General features: G+C 43.1%; 1 long non-coding RNA gene across 1 annotated transcript; it reads left to right on the top strand.

Moving 5' to 3' along the window:
• Positions 1-21,520: 21,520 nt before the first annotated feature.
• On the top strand, positions 21,521-22,576 carry LOC146812098 (uncharacterized). Its single transcript, XR_014965864.1, has 4 exons — positions 21,521-21,620; positions 21,716-21,784; positions 21,881-21,952; positions 22,206-22,576. It is a non-coding gene; the product is annotated as an uncharacterized LOC146812098 (long non-coding RNA).
• Positions 22,577-27,241: the final 4,665 nt, after the last annotated feature.

Genomic DNA, 27,241 nt, shown 5'->3' with positions numbered 1-27,241 from the left:
CCAGTTGAACCCACTAATGACGGGTCTGGTTGACCCGGACCAAGCAGGGTTCATTCCCACTCGTCAGCGACAAGATAATACAAAACAACTCCTACACCTCATGGACAGCGTGCACAGGTCCCACAGGGAGGCCATATTCCTGTCAGTGGAAGCGGAGAAGGCGTTCAACAGGGTGCGGTGGAGCTACCTGTTTGACACACTGCGAGGCTTTGGGTTTGGTGCACGCTTTATCCATTGGGTTCTATGTAGCTATCACTCCCCCAGGCTTTTGTGAGAGTGAATGGGGTTTCCTCAACACCCTTCTCGATTGCAAGGGGCATGAGACAGGGGTGTCCGATCTCGCCCCGCCTCTTCGCCCTATATATGGAGCCCTTAGCCCAAAGGATCCAAGACCACCCAAGCATTCAGGGCCTCCGATTTGGAGGAGAAGCCTCTATGCAGATGATGTGATTCTATCTCTCTCCGATCCCCTCGCGTCCCTGCCCACTCTTGTGACTGAACTGCAGACTTTTGGAAGGGCCTCGGGATTTAAGGTAAACCTCAGCAAGTCTCAGGTCCACAATTTGTCCTCGCCCCAAGCACATGTAGAACTACTGAAAGAGAGGTTCCCGTTGCAGTGGGCCAATAACCCGATAACATACTTGGTCATCCTTCTGGCTCCTACGCTGTGGTGAATGCTGGTGTTGAATTATTCAGCTCTTGTGGAGCAGACAGCGAGGGCTCTAGACAGGTGGTCGAGGCTTAAGCTGGCCTGGTTCGGGCACATAGCAGCGGTGAAGATGATGGTGTTACCACAGATTCTACATTTGTTTTAAGACCCTGCCCTTGGTGCCCCCTCCGAAATCTATGCGAGCCCTGCAGCAGGCCATGAACAAATTTGTCTCGGGGAAGGGGAAGGCGTGACTGCCTACGTCTCAATTGTCAAGTCCCAAGAGTGAGGGTGGTGTGAATCTTCCGTTGGTCCATAGATATCTACAGGCCTTCCACTTTTGATATATTTTAGAATGGAACTGCCCTCTTTCTGAAAAACAATGGACCTTCATGGACCAAGCTGTGGCTGGAGCAAATATCTGGAGGGAGGTGTGGCTTCCGCGTAGGCGGAGGGCATGGGGCCTTTACTCTTCCTCGGTTACTGCAGCGTCTTTAAAGTTCTGGGATGCTGTAGCGCTCAGGAGGAGTCTTACGACATTTCTCTCACCGCTAACTCCGATGGTCGATAGCACAAATTTCCCACTGGGTTGTAAATCCGACATCGCTCAGCGGTGAAGGGAGGCGGGTTGCAAACGGTTGGGCTCCTTGTTTGACGTGGAGGGTATTCTTCCCTTTGCCCAGGTGTGTCAGGACTATAATCTACCCAAATCCGATGGATTCTACTATCTGCAACTGCGACACTGGGCCACCTCAGTGGCCTACTTGCCGCATGTCTCTCGTCAACTCACCCCTTTCGAGAAATGGCTAATGAGAAAGAAAGATGATAAGCACTTGATTTCGGAGCTATATACTTTGCTTGCAACTGGTCAGGAAGGGAAGCGCACAAAAGGTCAGCTACGCCGGGAGGAGGAGCTAGGGAGGGCCCTTTCAGATAAAGAATGGGCGAATATACACTACAGGGCACACCATACTGCTTACAATACCGCCGGAGCCAAATCTATGTTCAAGGTTACATCTTATTGGAACCTCACTCCGGCTCGCATTCATCGAAGGGATAAAAACCACACCGAGAAATGCTGGAGGGGCTGTGGACTGGCCTGCTCACTGGTGCACCTGCTCTGGCATTGTCCGAGACTGGAGCGCTTTTGGGAGAAGGTGCTGAACGACATAGATGCTGCCTTTGAGACTGAGATACCTCACTTTCTGGTGTACACACTACTAGGGCTGTCAAAAGCACTGACGTTCCCCCTGCGCTCTTTGCGGGGTAGGCAAATGGCTTTGGCGTTACTAGCAGCGTGACAAGCTATCCTGGTAAATTGGGGCTCTTCAGTGGTGCCAGAACATGTGGCCTGGCTACACAGACTTTGGTCGACCGTAGCCATGGAACGCCTTTCTTTAGTGCAAGATCACAAGGGCGAAACCTACATAGAATTATGGGCCCCTTTTATATCTTTACTATCTAAAGAATTTAAAGAATTCACGTGCCACGAATACCAACAAATTCTGCATTTGATCCTGAGGGCGCAGGACCAGGCACCGTCTCGTACATAATGGTGTGTGTCCGTGGGGTGGAGCTGTTTGGCGAGGGTGAGTGGTCCCAAATGATATAGTAGAATATGGTGTAGGTTCTCTTTCACTTCCTTCTTTTCTTTTTGTTGAGGGGTGGGAAGGGGTTTTGCCATTTTGTTTCTTTGTTTCTGTATTGATGTTAGTTATGTCTTTATTGTAGCCATATAGACCCAGGTAATCCAGACAACGCTGCCAGCCTCCGGGTAGTAGGCATTAAAGCTGTGTAAAGGTGTTTCGTGCATCTATCCCACGCTGCCGGCCAAGATGGTTGTAGGCATATAGCTGTGTATTCGTGACTGATTGTCTTATAAAAACGAATAAAAGATTTGTTCCATAAATATTTTAGGAGCCTCTGACTTGGCTGTAGCTGAGCTTTCTGCAAACCCAATCGATGTGTTAGACCTGCTGTATGTTTGTCTTTGTGTACACGCAATGTGTGTGTGTGTGTGTGTGTGTGTGTGTGTGTGAGAGAGAGAGAGTGTGCAGCTTGCACATCGGCGTCTGCTTGCACTGTTTCTTGCTGTTGGTGAAGCTTTGTCTGCTGTTGTGCTCCCTGTTAGTGAATCTAGCTTAAGCCCTTTGAGTATACAGGAGCAAGGCCTATTGACGTTGTCACTGTTTTTTACCACGCAGATGTGGCTATTCTTGTTTTGGAATCTCAGCATCCCTTTGTTTTTCTGGTGGTTTTCGTGGACTATGTAAGCTATGGTCAGCCAGCATTATGTAAAAAAGTAACATGCATTTAACATCCAGAAGCACAGCAGGGCGATGGTTGGCCTGAAGCCCTCTGGAGGCTGCAAGCAGAGAGGAAACAGGAGGGGGGAGGGAGCAAGGGAGGCCTGACATACTTTTGATGGACTCTGAAGAGAGATGGGGGAGAGAGAGAAGCAACTGCAATTCCCAGGCAGTGGCAGCCAATGCCAGGGCACATGTAATTTATGTCCTTTGATGAGATGGATGCCGTCCAATTTTTACGGGACCTGTTGGAGGCTGGCAGGGGTGCAGGCTGAGCCATGTAATCTTTTCCTGTGGCTAAGGTTGCCAGGTGCTTCGAGGACTTCACGCACCCGGTACTGGGTTTCATTCACCAACTCAGTGCATTCTGGGAGTTGAAGGATTCACAGACTCCCACTGAGCCAATTTCACTAACATATCTGAGAACAGTGATTTGTGAAAGGAATGCCAGGAGTTAGAAACATGGTGTTCCACTGGCATGCAGCAGTATACCACCCCTAATATGGTGCACAGTACATTCTAAACCGCTTCGTAGCACTGGTGAACATAGGATACACAGAGGTGGCAAGTTGCTTTATGTCATCAAAGACACCCTTTTCCTTTTGTTATCAAAGGCACCCTTTTCCTTTTGTTGGGGCAGGAATGCCCTTTGCAAGGTGTACAGTCGTGTTGCCTAACTACGAGTATGATGTCCTTTATAGCCCTGCCCTAGGCTTAGAGGTGGGTATTGTCTAAGACGGTTGAAACCTGGGCTAGATGCACACATCGCAGCAGGGACATGTGACTCATGTTGCCTTGGGAAGCTACTCAGTTTGTTGAAGGAGTATCTACATAAGGCATGAGCAGGGCAGTAACTTATCTACACAGCCAGGGCGTGTTCTTGGAAGGGGACCTAAATGGTGCAAGCCCCAACCAGCTCTCTACCATGTCATACAGGCCGCGCTTCTCATAGATCTGCATCTACGACCTCTTTGTTTGGATTCACTACTACGCATCATGGGACACATGGGTGCAGGCAGAGGGCGAGGAGGCAACTATGGTGAGGAGAAACATCGACTTCGCCCACAAAGTGCCTGCCTTCCTTGTGTGGCACAGGATCTCCCAGCTTCTTTGGGAACACGAACTACAGAAGTTGTCCATGGACGAGAACTTTACCATCCCATTCTGAAACAAGAGGGGCGCCCAGGGCTGCAATGTCTGCACCGACCAGCTGATGGGTGACTGGCACCCCACAGTACCCTGCCTGCTAAGCCTGACTTCCTTCTTCTCCTGACAGGTAAGAACTGGAGACAAACGTGGACTTTCATGGGCATATTTTGAATAATTCCTGCAATGCTGCGATTTCCCATATCTTGATGTGCTCATATCTTGAAGTGTAGTATCTGCAGTTAGAGGTGGAATTTTTTCAAACACCTTGCCTGCCATAATATCGAATCCTTTTTATAACTGTCCAAACAAAACTACAAGTCCCCCCATACAAAGTGTTGTTCGTGCAAAAGCCAGGTCTAGTGTTAAGTTATAATGTGGGACTCTTACTGGTCCCTTGGTTGATTCTTTATAGTCTTATTTCACAACACTCCCTCACAGCTGCCTTTAGCATGGCTTTCCAATAACCATAGTGTTCTGAATCCCTTAGTGCTGAATTTAGCATTTCCATTGAACATTATACTGCGCTGTATCCCTCACAGCTTCCTTAAGTATGGTCTTCATCACTATACTGTGTCTTATCACATTAAACGACCTTTTGCATGCACCTCCACCACCATACTGTGCCTTTTCTGTTACAGCTGCATTTAGCGTGGTTTACCTTTACCTTTCTGTTTGTTATCTCTCTCCACTACCTTTAGCATAGTCTTCCATCACCAGGAGCTTTGAGGGGCAGAGAAGGAGCTACCTGAGGCTTAAGCTCCATGTGTCTCTTATGATGGATGGCATTGCTTGCTACGCTCCCTTGCCATAGGGCACTCATCCCAAACTTTTACACCGCATTACTTTTAAAATGTCACCAGCCGCTGCTGATCACTGCTCAGTTTGGAACAGAATCAACATTCAAAACTGCAAATTAACTGTCAATCTCCTCTCCTTTAAGGCTTGGTAAGAGTCGCATGAACTGCCTGTGGCGTTCATTGAGAGTCGAAGAAAGTCCTCTCTCTATCTCCTTTAATGGTTTTATATCTCTAGCTTTATCTTTAGTAGTAATAGAACTGTTTAGTTTGGAAGAAATCCTCCATGAAATCAATTACAAAACTAATATACAAACATCATGAAAAATTCATACTGACAAAATTCTCCCTAAATAATATAATCAGCTAATTCACCATAAAAAAACATAAAACCCTAATTCCTTTCAATAATTGTGTGTCTATTTCTCCAAGCATGATATAAATATTTGGACACAGCCATTGCAATCAATCTACTACTATCAGTTAGACTTCTCAGTGCTACTTCAAACTAACTTATATGGGTAATTTCCAAGATCTTCTAATAGGATGGTATACAGGGAGGAAAAACATCAGATGTGCCTTGGTTTCAATAAGTGACTGACAAGCTAGACAAATATTTTCACTTTTGTTTGCTAACTCCACTTATGGCAAGAACAGTTAACTTGTAGAATCCCATGTCTTTAATTTAAGAACAACAAATCTCACTTCTGGCCAGTCTATCTTGTCCAACAAATGTTTAAAGTTTAGTGGACATATATAGTCAAGACATTTTCTGGCAAGCTTCCTGAGCTTGACTCCATGAGCCATCTTTCACTGACATACAGCCATTACCTTCATTTCAGTAGTTCCAGTGTTCCTTTGGTGATAGTTAGGATTGCCCCAAGCATCCCTCATGTACAGCTTGTAAAACAAGGACTTGACATAATAAAACCAAGGTAATTTACATCTCAGGTCCAGTCCTTTCAATTCAGAGATTGCATACTTATTAGGATGTAGAACCTTGCTAGACCAAAATCCTACCCAATCAATTAGGGGTTTAAAATTAGCAACATGTGTTACACCCATTAGGTCCAAATCTAAGCGCTGGGGTGTCATTGGAGCACTTTGGGGCAAGCTGACAAAAGATCTCACAAATCTATTTTGAGCAGACTGTGCAAGTAAGTCATCTAAAGCATGTAATATTTAATGGGAGGACACTAGAAAAAGATAAATGAAAGGTAGTCACAACCACATAATTACACTCTACTCAATACCACATAAATGCACCCTACATAAAACCAGTGTATGCCACTGTGGGAGGGCGGGCCGGATAAACAGACGCAGAGGCTGAATATAGTGAGCCAGTGGATAGGTTTTTATTGTTATAGCAGTTGATATGGCCGGTGGTTCAGATATCAAGGACTCTTGATGGGGTCTCAGGATCTCTTCCGCTTCGTTCTCTTCTCGACGGTCTCCTCCTCCGGTTGCTTGCTCTGGTCTGGTCGGGATGGATTCCCCAGGGAGGCTCATGAGAGGGATAGAGAAAAACGGAAGGCCGTCAGGGAGTTTGTCCTCTTTGGACTACGCTAAGAAAGATAGATCCGACACCGCACCCGTGTGTTTTTAGGGGATGGCCGGTTTAGGACACTGCACCTAGGGATTTAGAGTGGGGTGAGGAATTCAAAGACCCGATCACCAATCTCATCGCAAGCCCAGGGGGGGGTGTGGTTGTAGCTTTTTAAAAATAGTGAGGAAGGGAAATGAGAGACGTTTCTACACTGCAGCACTGTACCACCACCACAACACACTACACCCTGTGTTCCTGTAACCACCCTCCTCCCCGTTACCCCTGTCTACCACCCTCTTCCCAGCCCCGTTTCCCCGTAATTTAGCCACTCACCGGCCCCGCCGCAACACTTCCTGGTTGCGGCCGCTCTCCAGCCTCCTCCTGTGGGGTCCACCAGTCCTCGTACCACGCTTCGTCCGGGACATCCGCGGCTTCCTCTTCTTTTGTACTCTGCAGCTTCGCGCCCACTCCTCGCTGCTCCGGCTCCTCGTTCCGCTGTTCCACGCTCTCTGCTTCGCTTCTTTCTTCTTCCGGTTCTCGCTCCACCTTCGCTGCTTCCTCCGTCTCCCGTCTCTCTCCGGCACAAGTGCGCCCGTCTCCCGTAGTAGTCCTTCTTTTCTCCTGCAGTAAAGAAGGACATCCGGGTTTAGTCCCTTCCCCTTCCGGGTCACTCCTGTCGGAGCCAGGACCTGCTCGAATCTGAGGGTCAAGGGGCTGGGCCAGCCTCCGTAATGGTAATGGCCGATCGTGTGAGTTCTCGAGGACGGTCTCCCCGGGCTGAGTCCAAAGGTAGGAGCGGGGAAGGGGCGTCGGCATGGCAATGTCCAGGGATCTCTCACAGCCACATATCAACAATCCATATAAATACACTCCACATCATGCCACATAATTACCATCAGCCTAATTTCACTCAACACCACACAGTTCCATGTCACACAATTCAACTCCACACATTTCCATTCCACACCACATAATTCAGCAACAAACCACATAATTCAGCTCAACAACACAATCACAAAACATACCACACGCATTCAATCCACAGCACTAAATTCCAGATCGTGTCACAAAATTGAACAATATATATATTTTCAAACAAAGACAAGAGCAACCCATATGTCCATGCAAACTGGGTATGAAGCACTACCTTCTAACAAATTTCCACATGGAACTCATTTGCAAAATGACTTTATATTTCACGCAAAAAAAATTCTTGTGTGTAATTAAATCAAAGAAAGGAATCTAGAATGATAGAACTATATTTATCTGTCAAAACCAGAATTGGGAAATAATTGAATGGCCCGAATCAAACTGTCATAACACTCAATTCAACCGAACTGAGTAATTTATATTTCTTTTATTTTCACAAACATTAGACACAATATCTATACAGATGTACAACGGCATGTAATGATTTTTGTGGTAATTGTTTGTAGAGAAATAAGTGATAAAGAGCCCCTGGTACAGTAACTATAACAGAAACATCAAGAAAAAGTGACAAGCAATTGACTGCAAAATTTTTACCAAAATCATATGGAAGGTTATTGATATATACAGGCACGTCTAAATGCTTATTCAAATTGTAATGAAAAAGCAACAAGAAGACTCTTTGGTGCTTTTGCCTGAAGTCTGTCCTTTCAATAGTGTTGATGACATTTGAACCCTATTAAGGATGTCACGTCTCATCAGGACGGTGATGCTCTGGGGGCCAAGGGTAGAGGGCAATCATATATTTCTTATCTTCTGGAGAAATTCTGTTTCTCCAAGGTAAATAGTGTTGTAGGAAACATCTTCTTAATCAGGGAAATCCTTAAAGTTTGGTGTTCCTTCCAATGAGTTGGATGTCAGGGTGAAGGAGATAATCCCGGTCTTCAGGCTCTGTAAATGGTACTGGTAATCTCCTTGAGGTTGAGTCTGGAGTCATATTCAGTGAGTTACTCAATGCTCTGGGTAAATCACAGAGTGCATTTTAGTGCATATGTGAGTCACGCTTCCTCCCGTCCAGGTGGTGTACCGTCAGAATATGTGATGTTACAAAGCGATCATTTAGATACCGGTACGTTACATTGAGGTCATTACAATGCAAGTCGTTACCACGACTTGCGCTGGAGGCGCTGGACTTACGAATAGTATGATTTACTATGCCAACTCCAGTGTGTGTAACAGTAGGAAAGGTGTTAGCATAGTAAATCATACTATTTCCATGTGGTGGTTGCCATGTAGTGCATTGCAATGAGGGGGGGTCCCATAGGTACCCCCATGTGCACCCCCCACCCTCGCAACACCCTGGGGGCCCGCAACGGGCCCCCAATGTTCAGGACTGCATGCCTTTCCATGACGGCATCGCATCCATGGAAAGGTCAATTCACGCATGCATCATAATATGAATGGCGGTGTCTTGCAGACACCGCCACCATATTGTGTCCCTTTTCCGCCAGGTCGACAATTCGACCAGCAGAAAAGCAGGGTACGGTCTTTCCATCCGCCGCGGTGCCCCCGCCTTACTAAGAACCAGGGACATTTGGTTGGCGGATCGCCACTACCGGGTCGGCGGTAGCCACCGGCGGCCCGGCGGTGGCGATCCGCCCGCCATAGTAATAGGCCCCTTAGTGTCAATGTCAGCTAAAGCGATTAACTGGTAATTAGCAGGTTTGTCAACCGAGCTGCTTTTATAGATGGGCTGCAAAATGCTATCTTGCCATGAAACTGGTACAGTTTTCGATACTAGTACCTCGTTGACACTGGAGTCACTACATTGGCCCAAATATCAATATTGGCACAGAATATGGCATTAGGAAGCCAATTAGGGCCATTTGACCGGAGGCAGCATAAGAGAATAGCTATTTCATTAATGCTTATACAATCCAGATCGTTATTCAAATCAGGGCTGCTGATTTGCTCTGTATGTGTCTCACTAGGTTTCACTATATTGTTTATACCGATGCTCATGCCACTTACTATCACTGTTTTTGATTGATAATTATCTCCTGAGGCTTGAGCCGGGAGAAGGTATTTTTGCACTGCTTGCTTTGCACATATTTATGTCTCCTTGATAGGACTGCCCCGAAGCTTCGTTTTTTAGCTTTGATGTTTTATTTTCATTGCTGTTTTTAATCACAACTATCGCTGCTAGCTGAATATGTTTTGTTGTTTTTAAATATAATTTAACGTTTGGGGGACTATTTTTATAACTTACCGAAGTCCTGTGAAGCGCCGGTGCTCAGCTCGATACCGGATCGCTCCTGGGTTATTCACTGTGGCTGTTGCCTGCATCCGGGTTGGGTGAGGGAGTTGAACCGCCATTTTGGGAGGCAGGTTAGCGGGCTAATATTTCTGCTCGGGTTGCCTTGAACTGTGCCTGCAGAGGCGGCAGCGCAGATCCATTATCTCCTGAGGCTTGAGCCGGGAGAAGGTATTTTTGCACTGCTTGTTTTGCACATATTTATGTCTCCTTGATAGGACTGCCCTGAAACTTCGTTTTTTAGCTTTGATGTTTTATTTTCGTTGCGGTTTTTATCACAACTATTGCTGCTAGCTGAATATGTTTTGTTGTTTTTAAATATAATTTAACGTTTGGGAGACTCTTTTTATAACTTACCGAAGTCCTGTGAAGCGCCGGTGCTGAGCTCGATACCGGATCGCTCCTGGGTTATTCACTGTGGCTGTTGCCTGCATCCGGGTTGGGTGAGGGAGTTGAACCGCCATTTTGGGAGGCAGGTTAGCGGGCTAGTCTATCTGCTCGGGTTGCCTTGAAATGTGCCTGAAGAGGCGGCCGCGCAGCGGGCGCGCCGCTGGCGCGCCGAAGACGCGCCTAAGGCAAGCCCGTCTGCGCCCGTCCGCGCTGACCGCGCTCAGCATCAGCCCCTATGCTCCTCTCAAACCAGGATCGCCTTGTGTGCAAACCTACACTAAAGAACTTATGGTAAGATCCACGCTGACATCTTCTGCTTGTCTGTGCCTTAGGTGTGATTCATGTTCTTTCACACCCGAGACTATATGCCCAAATTGTAATTGTACCGTACCCAAAATCCTCAACCAAAGCATCAGCCCCTCTATTTTTAAGAGGGTGATCAACACAGCTCCAGAGAATGTAGTTGTTAACTGCATTTTATTGAATGCTAGATCCTTAGTTAAACACAGCACAGAATGTGCTGACTTGATGGTGGAAAAAGGCATTAAAATTGCCTTTATTACAGAAACTTGGACGGATGAAGCATCTGGGCCTGATATTGTTAAAGCAACCCCTCTGGGATATCTCTGTCATACTATGAGTAGATCAGCTAGAAAAGGTGGGGGTTTAGCAATAATTTTTCATAATTCTTTGAGGACAGGTTTCTGTGCGGTGGCGAATTCTTCTTGTGAGGCGCTTTCGTTTAGCCTCTCCCTGTCGGACCATTACACTTTTCAAGGGTATTTTACTTTACAGACCCCCTGGGCTTAGAAATATTTTTCTTGGATCGATTGGGAATATGCTTGAAGCGGGCTTATGCCTCAATTCCTTTACGATCCTAGGTGATTATAATTTCCATCTTGAGGCCTTGGAGGATCCCGATACTAGGATTCTCGTGGAAACAATGAAGAGCGGTGATCTGACCCAAAGAGTGATTAAGCCTACTCACTTAGTAGGCCACATGTTGGATGGCATTTTCTCTAATGATCCTCAGTTGATATTTTCAGGCGTGCTTCCTCTTACATGGACTGATCATTACACTGTGTGTTTCGAACTCACCTGTCCAAATTATGGGTTCAACAAGGGGGACTCCAAGAGACAATACGAGAGTAGATCTTGGAATAAAATTAAGGGGAAAGATCTAGAGGTAGAATTGGAAGCAACGTAGCGTCCGCTTCCCACGGGGGCAGAGGAGGCAACATCCTTTTATACGAATTGGTTAGCAGCAGCCTGTGAGAAATTACCCCCCAAAAAACTGTGTACTCCTAAAAGATTGCATCCTACAGCCCCCTGGTACACTGAAGAACTGGAAACCCAGAAACGTATTTGTAAATCTCTAGAACGCAGTTGGAGAACGAAATATGAGGAGGCAGACAGAAGAAGATACAAACAGAGTTTGGCATTATACAAGGGTTCAATTTTTAATGCCAAGAAATGTTTTTTCACAAATAAAAATGTTCAAGCAAAAAACTCGGCCAAAGAAATATTTCAAACAGTATCTGAGTTGATCTCCCCTCGCACTGACAAAATTGAATCTAGTCAGGAACTCTGCGAGGATATCGAGGGTTTTTTCCTGAACAAGGTGGAGGTTATTTTCTCCACGTTCAATTGTAGTAATATAGATCATATTCCCCGTCAGGAGGGAGTAGAACTTTTAAAGGATTCCCCACAGGTTTTTAATAAATGTTATGATATTTCCTCAACTGACACTATTAAACTCCTTTTGACAGTGAGATCTGGCTCGCCTTTTGATCCATGTCCGGTCGCAGTAGTTAAGTCTGCCCCAAACCCGGTAGCTCAAGTCCTCACCCCTCTTTTTAACAGCATTTTTGACTCAGGGCTCTTCCCAAAAATGTGGAAAATGGCTTCAGTGTTACCATTACTAAAAAAGGCGAATCTTGACTGTAAGGACCCTAATAAGTTTCACCCGATTTCTCGCCTTCCTTTTCCAGCTAAAATACTGGAGAAGGAAATGAATAGGCAACTAAGTGCCTTTCTATGGGATAACAAAGTGCTGGACCCCATGCAATACGGTTTTAGAGAGGGTCACAGCACGGAGTCAGCACTTATAAAATCAACAGAAGAGATTAGGGAGGCCTTAGATGGGGGAGAGAAGGCTGCCTTGGTTTTGCTGGACTTGTCGGCAGCTTTCGATACGGTCCACCATGGCTTATTGATGGACCGTCTGTCAGATTGTGGTATTCAAGGGAAAGCCTGGCTGCTTTTAAAGTCATTTTTATAAGATCGTTCACAGACAGTAGCATTGGCCAATTTTCACTCTAAGCCTTTCTCCTTGTCTTGTGGAGTGCCTCAGGGGTCGTCTCTTAGTCCCCTACTTTTTAATGTTCACATTTCCTCTCTTGGCTCACTGATTAGTTCATTTGGTTTTAAACTGACCTCCTATGCCGATGATACACAGATTGTTGTGTCACTACAGCCAGGTCTGGATTTGGAAGTTGGGAAACAATTCCATGATTGCATGGAAGCAGTGGGAACGTGGATGTCTTGCAACTGCCTTAAATTGAATTCAGGTAAAACAGAGGTCATCCTGTTTGGGAATGATGTAAACTTCTGGACTCCTAATTTATGGCCTACCACCCTCGGTTCTCTTCCCACACTGTCTAAAAAGAACATAAAAAACTTAGGAATCTTGATAGATGCCAAGCTTAATTTTGGTGACCAGATTAATTCTATCTCATCGGCAACCTTTTTTATCCTTAGGATGATCAAAAAGAGCCTCCCCTTCTTACCGCCTGAGAGTCAACGTACAGTTGTTACTTCTCTCGTGATGGCCAAGATTGATTATTGTAATGGTCTATATTTGAGCCTACAGGAATGCCATATGAATAGACTGCAAACGCTTCAAAATGCAGCAGCTAGGCTACTGTCAGGTACAGCTAAGTTTGCGCCTATTTCCAAAGAAATTAGCAAACTGCACTGGCTTCCTGTGAGGAAGCGGGTCTGTTTTATAGCCCTTTGTATTGTGTTTAAGGCACTTCAGGGCATGGGCCCGGAGTTCCTGAAACAAAACATCCAATGGTCTCATCCTAAAAGGACGTTACGGTCAATGGAAGCCAGGTTGGCAATAGTACCACGGATAAGGAAGGCTTCCTGGGGCGGAAGAAGCTTCATTTTGCGAGCCACCAAGGCATGGAACGCCCTTCCGCCCTATCTTAGAATGTGCCCTGATCTTCTGGCCTTCAGGAAGAGCCTGAAGACCTGGTTGTTTAATAGGTAGTGTGAAAGCTTTTGACCCCTCCTTTAGGAATAATGGGTAGCGCCATGACACCCTTGGGTAATCGCGCGCTATATAAATCCCCGTAACATAACATAACATAACATAATTTATCACCATTGAAACAAAGGTAATGTAAGCAGGATCACCCACACCATATAGGTTGGTAATAAAGTTTACCCATTCAACTTCCATAATCTTAATACTGTAGGCCCTATTACCTCCCCTTTCAAGTTCGTTGATTATTTCCCAAAACATTTTTACATTATTTTGTCTAGAAGCGTGAAGTAAGCTGTGCCATAGTCCAGATTGGTAACATGATTTATCCACCCACACTTCTCGCCTATAAGATCTTCTAAATGCCCTCATTTTATCCTTATAAGCATTGTAAGATTGCTGGTATCTATGAGAGAAGGCATCCCATACAGCTCTATTAAGAGATCGTTTTAATGTAAATAGCTGGCAAGTTTACCATTTATATGGGGAGATTGATGTTAGATTTAATTTCTTTCGATTGTGTATTGGAAATGTTCCCACCGGGGAAGATGTAATATAATTCCATTTATCAATCATGAAGTTTACCCCCACCTGGCACTGTTCACTATCCTTTATTATTACTTCCAGAGCCTGTATTATTTCTTCATGTTTATCTTAATGCCATACTAGTCTTTTCAGATTGTATGAAGAATGGACTGTGTTAAGGAGCTCATTAGATCTAGGATTACAAATGATTGGCAACTGAAATGTTACTATCGGAGGGTTATGTTCACTCTTGACTCAAGGAGTCACCATATATTCAACCAATTTTGGACTTAAACTTTCTGAAATAAAGGTGTAATCAATCATTGAGCCATGCTTAGAAAATTTAAAAGATGGAACTGACCTTGATTTGCTCAAGGATTTTTCTTTTAACAGGGATAAACTGTGCTGGTGCATATTATCACAGCACTCTTTTGCGATACCATTACTCTTACCATTTAAGGAGTTTAAAGCACACAGATGTAAGTTAAAATCACCAGAAAAGATAAAGCCAGCATCTGGGTGCCTAATTATTAATGAACTTAAGATATCCCATAGGATATACAACTGTGCCACCTTATTTACCCTCACACTTAAATAGACATTATATGTTATCATCTTAAGGCAATTGTGCTGTATTAAAAGGCACTGTAACCAATCCAACTGCAAGTCAACTACTTCTACTATTAGATTTAATTTTAACACAATATAACATGAAAGACCGCCCTTCGTACCGCCAAAATTATTAGTGTGTACTGAAGAGAGAGAGTAAACTCATTAAACCCAAGCATAGGCGTTGCTTGTTCTCTCCATGTTTCTTGGAACAATAAAACTGCAAAAGAATTTTAAAATAAAATAGTATCTCGGTCAGCCAATAAATGGGCCAGCCCGTGCACATTCCAGGAACAAATCCTCAGTTGTAAATCTTTACCATTTGTAACAGGCAAAGTTCAATTCTCATCTCCTGGATGCACATTTGCGAGGGTAGAGGAAGCCAAAACCAGTCATCCAGTTGCTTATTATTTTTAGGTAGCAGTTCTCAAGTACGAACTCCTCTTAGAGTATTAGTGATCAGCAAACCTGTGTTGCAAGATGATCTGTTGCACCTCTAAGTAGAGAATTTATCTTTTTACCTTCAATCTTGTTTCTGTCTTTTTTCACTTTTGGGGCTAATGCCTTTAAAATTGAGGGATATTTTAAGGAGGTGCAATTAATAACCTCATGCCACAATTTGTAAAATAAGACATTGAATCTAAACTTTTATTCATAATTTCATTATTAGTCCAAGTTGTTATGGTGGACTCACAAGATGAATTAAAACGTATTTGATTATACTGGATAAAAAGAAGAACAGTAGTTTTAATAAATGATAAATCAGGGATTGTTGGAATAAGTTTTATGATAAGCTGCGATTAAGACTATCGTGAATGCCCCTGGAATCATATAAAGGGTGAAAAACAAATTTCGCACAATTAGATGATTTGTTTTCCGGCATAACCCTTAGAGATATTGTTGAGCCTGACTTGCTATCATTAGCTAAATAATTAATTTGATGTTCTACAAGAGCTGCAGACTTGGAGTTTACACAGGACTTTATCATGTCAGCTCGACAGGCTCCTTGCATGTTCTGGGTTACATGATCTTGAGGCAGGAGCGTGGCTTCATTATGTACTATTAATTCAGTCGTAGATTGCGGGTTAATGACTATGGGGCACATGCATCATTGTTTTTTGCACTCGCAAAGGGGCAGATTGGGGGAATCTGCCCCTTTGTGACCGCAATTTTTGGATTTGGGATGCATCATTCCAAATGCAAAAAATGCTATTTAAGTAATCGCAAAATTTGTGATTACTTAAATTGCGAGTTGTAGGATTCACGTTCGCCCGCTGAGCCAACTACAGTAACATATCTGAGAACAGTGATTTGTGAAAGGAATGTCAGGAGCTGGAAACATGGTGTTCTCCTGGCAGGCAGAAGTATACCACCCTAATATAGGGCACAGTACATTCTAAACCGCTTCGTGGCACTTGTGAAAGGGGGATACACAGAGGTGGCAAGTTGCTTTATATCATCAAAGGCACCCTTTTCCTTTTGCTATCAAAGGCACCCTTTTCTTTTGTTGGGACAGAAATGCCCTTTGCAAGGTGTACAGTCGTATTCCATAACTGCGAGGAATTACCCCCGCAGGGAAGGGGCTAAAGTCCTGCCATTGGCTTAGAGGTGGGTATTGTCTAAAACAGTTGAAACCTGGGCTAGATGTACACATCGCAGCAGGGGCTGGTGACTCATGTTGCCTGGGGAAGCTATTCAGTTTGTTGAAGGGGTGTCTACATCATGGATGAGCAGGGCAGTAATTTAGCTACACAGCCAGGGCGTGTTCTTGGAAGGGGACCTAAATGGTGCAAGCCCCCACCAGCTCTCTACCATGTCACACAAGGCGTTCTTCACTGATATCTGTGTCTATGACTTCTTTGTTTGGATTCACTACTACGCATCACAAGACACATGGTTGCAGGCAGAGGGCGAGGAGGAGACTATGGTGTGGAGAAACCACGACTTTGCCCACAAAGTGCCCGCCTTTCTGCTGTGTCACAGGATCTATCTACTTCTTTGAGAACATGAACTACTGAAGTTGTGGACGAGAACTTTACCATCCCATACTTACACGAGAGGAACGCCCAAGGCTGCAATGTCTGAACCGACCAGCTGATGGGTGACTGGCACCGCACAGTACCCTGTCTGCTAAGCCCAACTTACTTTTGACAGGTGAGAACTTGAGTCAAACGTGTACTTTCATGGGCATATTTGTAATAATTCCTGCAATGTTACGATTTCCCATATCTTGATGTGTAGTATCTACATTTAGACGTGGGATTTTTGCAAATACCTTGCCTGCCATAATTTTGAATCCTTTTATAACAGTCCAAACAAAACTACAAGTCTCACCATACAAAGTGTTTTTCGTGCAAAAGCCAGGTCTAGTGTCAAATTATAATGTGGGGCTCTAACAGGTCTCTTGGGTGATTCTTTATAGCCACGCTATGTCTTATTTCGCAACACTCTACTGTGCAGTATCCCTCACAGCTGCCTTTAGCATGGCCTTCCAATTACCATACTGTTCTGAATCCCTAACTGCTGCATTTAGCATTTCCATTGAACGTTATGCTGCGCTGTATCCCTCACCACTTCCTTAAGTATGGTCTTCATCACTATACTGTGGCTTATCACATTAAACTACCTTATGCATGGACTTCCACCACCATACTGTGCCTTTTCTGTTACAGATGCATTTAGCATGGTTTACCTTTACCTTACTGTTCGTTATCCCTCTCCACTGCCTTTAGCATAGTCTTCCATCACCAGCAGATTTGAGGGGCAGAGAAGGAGCTACCTGATGCTTAAGCTCCATGTGCTTCTTATTACGGACAGCCTTGCTTGCTATGCTCCCTTGCCATAGGGCACTCATCCTGAACGTTTACACCTCACCACTTTCAAATGTCACCAGCCACCACTGGTTGCTATCCTTTCAGCTTCAAATGTCACCAGCCGCCACTGGTTGCTATCCAGCATCAAGAAGCTGCACTCAAACTGCAAAGCATATATTTAGAACCGGACAGTTTTTTCTCAATCTTTTACACTTCCAAATTCGTTAAAAAGGGTTCTTTTGTGTAGTAATAATCACTTATTAGAAGTGCTATCTCAGTGGTGGTAATTACTCGAATGGACACATGCATATAAAGTTCTTGCTGGACATACATACTTCCTATGTACAGAGCTCAGAAATTCAAAACCCTTCTGCCAAATGATAGTTTATCTCGTAAGAACTTGTGAAGTGACAAACTATGTGTCTTTGCTTCCTAAATGGTAATCAATAAAGGGTTCTGCCTGTAATCAGTAAGGCTGGACCAATCAATAATCAGGACAACAAAACAACTGCCAGTACTGATAAATATTCACTGATTCACTTCCAACAATCACACGTGCCACTCATAGTGATTGAATAAATAAATTAAACAATAAATCTTTTATTTTACTTTTTGATATTTTATATCTTTTTCACAGATGGAAACTCAATCCATGTTATTATTTTCATGAACACTGCAAAACATTTTTGGACCACAACTAAATAGGAAAAACATATAAATAAATTTTTTTTACACACACGAAAGACATTACAATGCATCTTTTAATAAAAACATTTTACCTAACTTGAGGAAGCTCAAATTCCAACAGTTACTAAAGAGAGAAAAGAAGCAAAGACACCCAAAGGAAAGGTTTAGAAAAGGTACACCACAATCTAAGATGTAACACAGACCCAGTGCAAACTATGGCCAAACAGTTAGGTATTCAGGTCATAAGAAAGAATCAAATTCATTGGTTGTAATGTATTTCAGCAACCTGATACTCAAAATTAATAATGTGATACTTGTTTGGACACACATGAATGGCCAACTTGTTTCAAACCCACTGTAATTTTGCGGTTATCCTCAGGACCTGGAAAAAGAGCTAGAAAGTAAACAAAAAAGAAGAAAGAAAAGTGCTCGTGTTACTATTAATTCTGTTTTCCAAGCAAATGCACATTCCTCTGAAAATTTGCTGCAATTACCTTGTGTATTCAGTGTTGTGGCATTCACTAATGCCACTCAGCACTTTGTTTTCTTGGGCACGGCAACTCCAATAGCACTAGCAAGACAACAAAATTAGAAGGAATCAACTATCGCAGTTTCGTGAGAGGGGGAGGTTATCATCTTACCTCTCTAAATCATGCTTGTAGGCCAACGCCGATTGAATCTGAAGGGCGGTGCAATTAGGCTCCGACGACCGGCTGTATTAATAATAAAGAGGGTCACTTAGTTCAACAAGCCACGGGTCGTATAAAGTAAAGCCAAGAGTGGTTAAAGCGATAATGAATCAAACATACCTCTATGTTAGCCCGGAACACTCAGAGGCTGAATTCTTGCAATTTCTATGCTGAGCGCATGTGAGCAATCTGCGTGAGCGAAAAAGGTGAACCAAGTTACGATCGCATATGCGGACGCTGTTCACTTCCAGTGTCTACAGCAGCAAAAGAGCACCATATTTACCTTGTGCATTATTTAGACATTGCCGCGTCCGGTCGCATCACTTTCTCAGGAGCCAGCGTTTGTCCTCCGGGCTCAGGCGCATTTATATATCGTCATGAAGAACTTCATATCACGTGATTTACGATTGAAAGAACTTTATTGTTCTACTTGTGTTGTACATAGAATCATGAAGGTCGTCTGCGGTTCAGATCGGTTAAATACTCCTGTGTACACTCACCAAGAGTCACGTTGCCATTCATGTGTAATTCTTGTGGTGGGATGGGCCATTACAGTTGGCTTTTGCAACGGAGGCACAATCTTTATCTAATTGAGAAGTGTGTGCACTGTGTCTGGGTGTTCTAGGTGGTATTCATGGGGAACAGCCATTACAACGCGGTTTTTACCACGCGCAACCTTTACATCGCATGCGTTACAACGCATGCAATGTTACAACGCAATGCCATTACAACGCAAGTCTTTACATCGACTTGCGCTAGATGGCGTGCTAACATTACAAATAGTGTAGTTTACTATCCCAACACCTTCCCTACTGTTAAGTGGACTGGAGTTGGAATAGTAAATTACACTTTTCTAATGTTAGCACGCCATCTAGCGCAAGTCGATGTAAAGACTTGCGTTGTAATGGCATAGCGTTGTAACATCGCATGCGTTGTAACGCATGCGATGTAACTGCAAGCGTTGTAATGACACGCGTTGTAATGTCATACATCCGGTATTCATGAATAGTCGAACATGATGAAACTTCATCACAAATTGCTGGCACAGGAGCGGCTGTGTTGGTATATGTTACAGATTGTAAATCTCCGAAAGTTCAGTAAGGCCATCCACAGCGGCTGTTCCTTTGCGTCCGAGCTGGTGGTGCTGTTTATGATGCAATATGAAGAACACTTTGTCTATAATAATAATCCATTTTGGACTAAGATATCAACTTATGTCCTTTACATCAACGATATTTTTTTTATTTGAAATGACACTCCAAATGAATTGACAGCATTCCATAATTGGTTGAGCCTACGGACACCTGATATACAATTCAGCGTAAACTATAGCCCAAACATTATTACATTCTTGTACGTAGAAGTGTAGAGCTCCCAAGGATCCTTGATCACTTCACTACATACAAAATCAACTGACAGAAACAAAGCCCTTCACTATACAAGCCATCACCCGCGGAGTTTGCGCGATAACCTCCCTCTTGGACAGTTTATAAGGATAAAACACAATTGTTCAACAAAAGATGAGTTCATGTTTTATGCGAACAACCTTTCAGAAAAATTAAAATCACGAGGCTATACAAAAAAACTGTTGAAACATGCGAAGAAATGGGCGTGGTGGACACCCAGGGATGTTCTGCTACAAAAAAAGAAAAAAGAGCCTACAGAACGGATGTTTTTTGTTACTACATTTTGCTCACGCACCAATTTCCTTAAAAAGGTGACCAATAAAAAATTGCCATCTAGTACAGAAGGTACACTGGTACACTCTGCATGGAGCAAACCGCTATTCGCTCAGAAAAAAGACAAGAGCCTGGGAAATTTGATTGTTCGAGCAGCTGCACAGAAAGCACTAAGTAGAAGTACCCTTAGGACACAATTCAACCTATCTCCCATTACTTGCCATCACAAATGTGGTACTTGCTCATGCTGTTCACAAACGATTGAAGGAGCGCTTTTTGACTTTCAAAATATCAAGTGGAAGCATGATCTGTTCACCAGCTGTAAAAGTAAGAATGTCGTATATGGCATAGTATGCCCGTTTTCTAAATTGCACATTGGTAAGACCAATCAGGAAGCCCGCCAACGCATTACACAACACTTGTCGAGGATTCGCAAACAAGTGACCAATGCCCCTTTGGTGAACCACTGGATGTTGAAGTACCATGATGTAAATGACCTAAAATGGACCATTCTGTTGAAAATTGACAAGAATACCCGAGGAGGGGATGTAGAAAGGACATTGTTGCAAAGGGGAGCTATGCTCATTGTCAAATACAACACCACTGTGGACGGCCTTAATGAACTTTCGGAGATTTACAATCTGTAACATATACCAACACAGCCTCTCCTGCGCCAGCAATTAGTGATGAAGTTTCATTATGTTCGACTATTCGTAAATACCACCTAGAACACCCAGACACAGTGCACACACTTCTCAATTAGATAAAGAGGACTGGAAACAGTCACCCACATGTGCCTCTGTTGCAAAAGCCAACTGTAATGGCCCATCCCACCACAAGAATTACACATGAATGGTGTACTCCAAATAAATGGACAACATACACCAGAATGCATTCTGTTCGATGCAATAAAAAAACCTCGGATTCACCACTATTTATGCTCCATTAAATATTCGGCGGACACTTTTATGTTCACAGAAAAACATTTTTTTCAACATGCTACCGTCAATAATGAAATTGGCAAAGTGCATCAAATAGAAGCAACGTGACTCTTGGCGAGTGTACATAGGAGTATTTAACCGGTCTGAACCGCTGACGACCTTCATGATTCTATGTACAACACAAGTAGAACAATAAAGTTCTTTCAATCGTAAATCACGTGATATGAAGTTCTTCATGATGATACATAAATTCACCTGAGCCCGGAGGACAAACGCTGGCTCCCGAGAAATTGATGCGACCGGACGCGGCGATGTCTAAATAATGCGCAAGGTAAATATGGTGCTCTTTTGCTGCTGTAGACACTGGAAGTGAACAGCGTCCGCATATGCGATCGTAACTTGTTTCACCTTTTTTCGCCCACGCAGATTGCTCACACACGCTCAGCATAGAAATTACAAGAAGTCAGCCTCTGAGTGTTCCAGGCTAACACAGAGGTATGTTTAATTCATTGCCGCTCTAACCACTCTTGGCTTTACTTTATAGGACCCGTGGCTTGCTGAAGTAAGTGACCCTCTTTATTATTAATACAGCTGGTTGTCGGAGCCTAATTGCACCGCCCTTCAGATTCAATCGGCGTTGGCCTACACGCATGATTTAGAGAGGTAAGATGATAACCTCCCCCTCTCACGAAACTGCGATAGTTGATTCCTTCTAATTTTGTTGTCTTGCTTGTGCTATTGGAGTTGACATGCCCAAAATAATAAAGTGCTGAGTGGCATTAGTGAATGCCACAACACTGAATACACAACGTAATTGCAGCAAAGTTTCAGAGGAATGTGGATGTGCTTGGAAAACAGAATTAATAGTAACACGTGCACTTTTTCTTTTCTTTCTTATTTTTTGTTTACTTTCTAGCTCTTTTTCCAGGTCCTGAGGATAACCCCAAAATTACAGTGGGTTTGAAACGCGTTGGCCGTTCATGTGTGTCCAAACAAGTATCACATTATACATTTTGAGTATCAGGTCACTGAAATACATTACAACCAATGAATTTGATTCCTTCTTATGACCTGAATACCTAACTGTTTGGCCATAGTTTGTCCTGGGTCTGTGTTACATCTTAGATTATGATTGTGGTGTACATTTTCTAAACCTTTCCTTTGGGTGTCTTTGCTTCTTTTCTCTCTTTAGTATCGGTTGTAATTTGAGCTTGCTCAAGTTAGGTAAAATGTTTTTATTAAAAGATGCATTGTAATGTCTTTCGTGTGTAAAAAAATTGCAATTATATGTTTGTCCTATTTAGTTATGGTCCAAAAATGCTTTGTAGTGTTCATGAAAATAATAACATGGACTGAGCCTCCATCATTGAAAAATATATAAAATATCAAAAAGTAAAATAAAAGATTTATTCTTTAATTTATTTATTCAATCACTATGAGTGGCATGTGTGATTGTTGGAAGTGAATCAGTGAATATTTATCAGTACTGGCAGTTGTTTTGTTGTCTTGATTTTGCTTCCTAAATGGCATTGGCATCAAGATGTCAAGTGCGTCTAGCTTCCAGCCAAGATGAGACTTGAACAAAAGTAGTGCTGATGGCCGTTTAAGTGAGTTATACCTGTCCTGTTCAGTTCGGATGTCTGCCTGGTATGGACACTGGTTTTGATTGCCAATGCTTGATGGCAGCCAAATTACACTCTTTTTATGGTTCGTTTTCTATTCCTCACATCCCACTATATTGTCTCAGCCTCGGAACAGAAGCAGAAACTGAGTTGCAACCAGGGGCGCAGCTTCATCCCTTTTGGGCCATTTGTCAGGGTGTGGTGCCGCATCCCGGGCCCCGTGCTTGAGCAGCATGGTAACATACACTGTCTCTGCATGTCAGTGATTTCATCTATATTTGGAATTCTACTTGTGTGTTCTATGAGTGCTTTGCATGCTCATGAGAAGGCAGGCAGACCGGGCAAGTGGGAGAGTCTTACACTCTTCAAGTGTGCATTTTTGACATTTCTTTTTACCACACCCCACATGTGATCCTGCTGTGTATATGTACTTGACTTGTTGGTAAACTCTGATGTATGAGTTTCATGTATGTATGCATTGTCCTGTGCTTTGAAGCAGCTGTCAGTTAGCTGCAGAAGTGTAAGAAAGTCAGACACTAAAAAGTGAATTCTTACATGGTTCTGGGAACGTGCGTTTAAATTCTAAAATTTGAGCATGTCATTTTGGGTAAACAACAGCTGGGCATCGGACACGGCCAGCTTTTAGGGCGTTGAGCACCTGGCGCTGAGTTCGGGGGCACTGAATTGGGGGGCACTGCGCTAGGAAAGAACTTGAATTAAAAGCGCCTGCAGCTGAGTTCCTTGTGTGTTCCAGCACAATTCTGGCACAAATAAAAATGTCAAGATAACTCTGCATGCTGGTGATTAAATGTACTGTTCCTGCTGGAGAGAGATCTGAGTTTTGTCTAGTGGTAGTTTTAACTATAGTGCAGCAGGTTAATGTGCCTTCTGCAAAGAATGTGTACCATGCAGATGACAGAACTGTATTTATGTGGATAGGTCAGTGGGTTTCTGTTTTTTGTCACAGAGATAATTTGTTACTCGCTGTTCATAAATTACAATCCCAATATAGCACAGAGGCAGACTCAGTTGAGTTGTGTGCTTTACTAGTGCAGAGGTGTGTGTGTAATCTTCTGTAAATGGAGTTGAATTTCTGACTTAATTTTGATATAGGTGGCAGGCAGAGGGATTTTGTGATTTATAGCCTGATCATGTAATAGAACCATTTGTTTGAAGCATTAGAGCCTGATTCTCCATCAAAGCTTAATCCCAATGGTATACCTGACACTTTATTATCTTTTATCAGGAATAGAATACCTATTGTGATGCCACAAACATTTTTTTATGTCATAAAATCTTAACACAGTTAAAGAATCGCTATTTGTGTTTTGGCCAGCACAGCTATGCACTGATGAGACAGGCCAAGAATTATACAACCCTGTCACCCCTCAACTTTACATAATTGATCACTGTATATTTAATAAAGCAGAGGTGTTCTCTTTTCTTGCTCCCCCTCAGTATTTTCTTTTTGTGATCCCCTTCACACCTCACTCCTTTCCTTCTCTCCATTCTTCCTTCACTTTCTGCCCTATGTCTGTGTTTCCTATTAATTGCAGCATCCCCTCATTCACTGCTTTTTATTTTTCACCTTCCCATCTTTCCCTTCCACTCTCCTTTCACGTGTTCCCTGCTGTCTGCTCTACTTCCCTTACCTTTTGACTCTTTCCACTTTTCATTCTCAGCATGTTCCACTCCAATCTTGCACTCTCAATATCTGCTTTCCCCATTTCTCTTCACATTCTTTGCCTACCGTATCTACCTTTGTCTCCAGACCTCTCCTTCTTCATCACTTTCGCTTTTATGTTTTTCCTTCTTGCAACACATATCTTTTTATCTATTCCTGGAATCTGTGTTTGGTCTTGATGGAGCGCAAATTTCATTTTATTTACAGGGGTGCATTAGTTAGTTAGTTATAGGATTTTAAAGTACATAGCTGCCCAAGGGCTTCCTACGTAATATAATCACGTAGGGAACGCATTCGCACATAATCCTGCAAATTATGTTAACATGAGGTGTAAGAATTGTGAAATGTATTAACGCAATTATATGACGTGTTTTCGTTTATGGATAAGTGTCATGGAGAATTAACGTAGGAAATAAATGTAGCTAGCAGAAGACGTTAACATGAAATCTAGTGATGTGAAGCTGACAATACTCACATATTTAATGTGTTTGACAAATTATAGTTCCTATTAGTAGGTAAATGTATTGATTGAAATGCCATGATTTTGCATATTGTATTGATGAAAGTGGCACGTTCTTATGTTATGTTGAATAGGTGGGGCGTCGTTAAGCCCCAAACCAGTCGCACAGCTAGATGCGCAAGTCCATGATGCTTCAAATTAATCCGTGTTTCATGAAATATTCATTCAATTCTCTTCTCCAATTAAACTCCACTTAATCCACACTCGAAGAACCATGCTAGTTTTCCAGGTTTCCTATATTTATGATGAGACCATCCGGACTTCTGTCACAAATACGACAAACACATGATTCATCCCAGGCATGTTCTTTATTGAGACCCAATGCATTTCGGACTCCACGAGTCCTTCGTCAGGGGTAACTACAAATGAAACATATTTGTAATTAATAATCAACTCCTACATGTTAACATGATACTTCTGTTAAACACTGTTGCTGCAAACAACAAAAATCTGCTATTCTGTGAAAGTTAATGTGCTTAAATATGCAGCCAAAATGAAATGAACGAACATCCCCCTCGCTTTCATTCCCCCATAACCACCCCCTTCTACACTGTACCTTGAAACCTATTGGCTAACTATCATCTTTTCCTATGTATTTGTAGGAAACCCTTTTTTTTAAAAGCCAGCCACTCGCGTTTAAACACATGTAAACAACCCCTCTGTATAGCGCGCTATTGCTGAACCACCAGTTGTTTGCTTCCGTTGTGAATTCCTCCCCTCCTCATTAAAGCATTCCGCCCGTAAAATCCCTTCCTCTATTTTCCCATTTCAAACCCTCGAACCTAATTCTGATCAGCATAGTGCTCACGTACCTGCCCAGGGATGTTACAAACTCGTAATCCTCATCTCGAAGACAAAATGTTACCCCGCCTGAAGTAACGCTCGGTTTTTGAACCTCGCGTATGAATTAAAGTCCCTCCCTGATGCGCGCGTGTGCTAATTAAACACCTGATCGGAGCCATTGCCGCTTCACAGTTGACAAAGACTGCAATCCCCACAATGCTTTGCTGTTCTACATCGCTCTGCCTGTACCAGCTTTGTTGTGTTTAAAAAATACATTTCAAAGTAAAACCGTCCATAAATGATAAACGTGCATGAACAATACACCTTGCTAAGTGCTACTGACTCTGTTTGTTGCAGCAACTGCTTGACATTAATCCCCCACTTCAAAAAAAAGAGAAAAGAACAGGATGTATTCGCCATTGTGTGGATCAAGTTTCCATGTCCTTTGATCTTGTTCACCGCTTCTCATGTTGGGTCCAAACCATAAGAGGGGCAATAATTCATGGTTAATGATAGGAAGTAATGGAATGCACAGTGTTTAACAGAAGTATCATGTTAACATGTAGGAGTTGATTATTAATTACAAATATGTTTCATTTGTAGTTACCCCTGACGAAGGACTCGTGGAGTCCGAAATGCATTGGGTCTCAATAAAGAACATGCCTGGGATGAATCATGTGTTTGTCGTATTTGTGACAGAAGTCCGGATGGTCTCATCATAAATATAGGAAACCTGGAAAACTAGCATGGTTCTTCGAGTGTGGATTAAGTGGAGTTTAATTGGAGAAGAGATTTGAATGAATATTTCATGAAACACAGATTAATTTGAAGCATCATGGACTTGCGCATGTAGCTGTGCGACTGGTTTGGGGCGTAACGACGCCCCACCTATTCAATGTATATCAAGTGCCACCGGGGCAAGGCACTATACCAGTAACGCACGCACTCTTTGAGGATTTTTTGATTAACATTGGAATCATGATTGAGTAGATGGTGTGCATTCCATTACTTCCTATCATTAACGTTCTTATGTAAGCCAAAATCATAGGCCCGAAATGCAAGTCCCTGAAAACTCTTGCTTTAGAATTAATAGTTGAATTTCATGTGCACTGCAGAATCTGTTCTTTCTCATGTTTGCTTTGCAAGTAGAGAAGCATTCTTTAAGAGAAAAGTAATGTCTTTGTTTTAGCGCCTATGGAATCTAATATCCCTTTAGTGACTACTGCCGACCCTTCCGAAGTATGGATTGGCTTCAATACCATACAGTCTATAACGATGGGAAGCACTAGTTCAGATCTGCGAATGTGGAAAACTACGGTGAGGGGACCAAGTGGCATGACCCA

Source organism: Triturus cristatus, chromosome 7, assembly GCF_964204655.1.
Source record: "Triturus cristatus chromosome 7, aTriCri1.1, whole genome shotgun sequence".
Classification (NCBI taxonomy): domain Eukaryota; kingdom Metazoa; phylum Chordata; class Amphibia; order Caudata; family Salamandridae; genus Triturus; species Triturus cristatus.
Note: the sequence above shows the minus strand (reverse complement) of the source record. Positions and strands in the feature narration are given on the sequence as shown.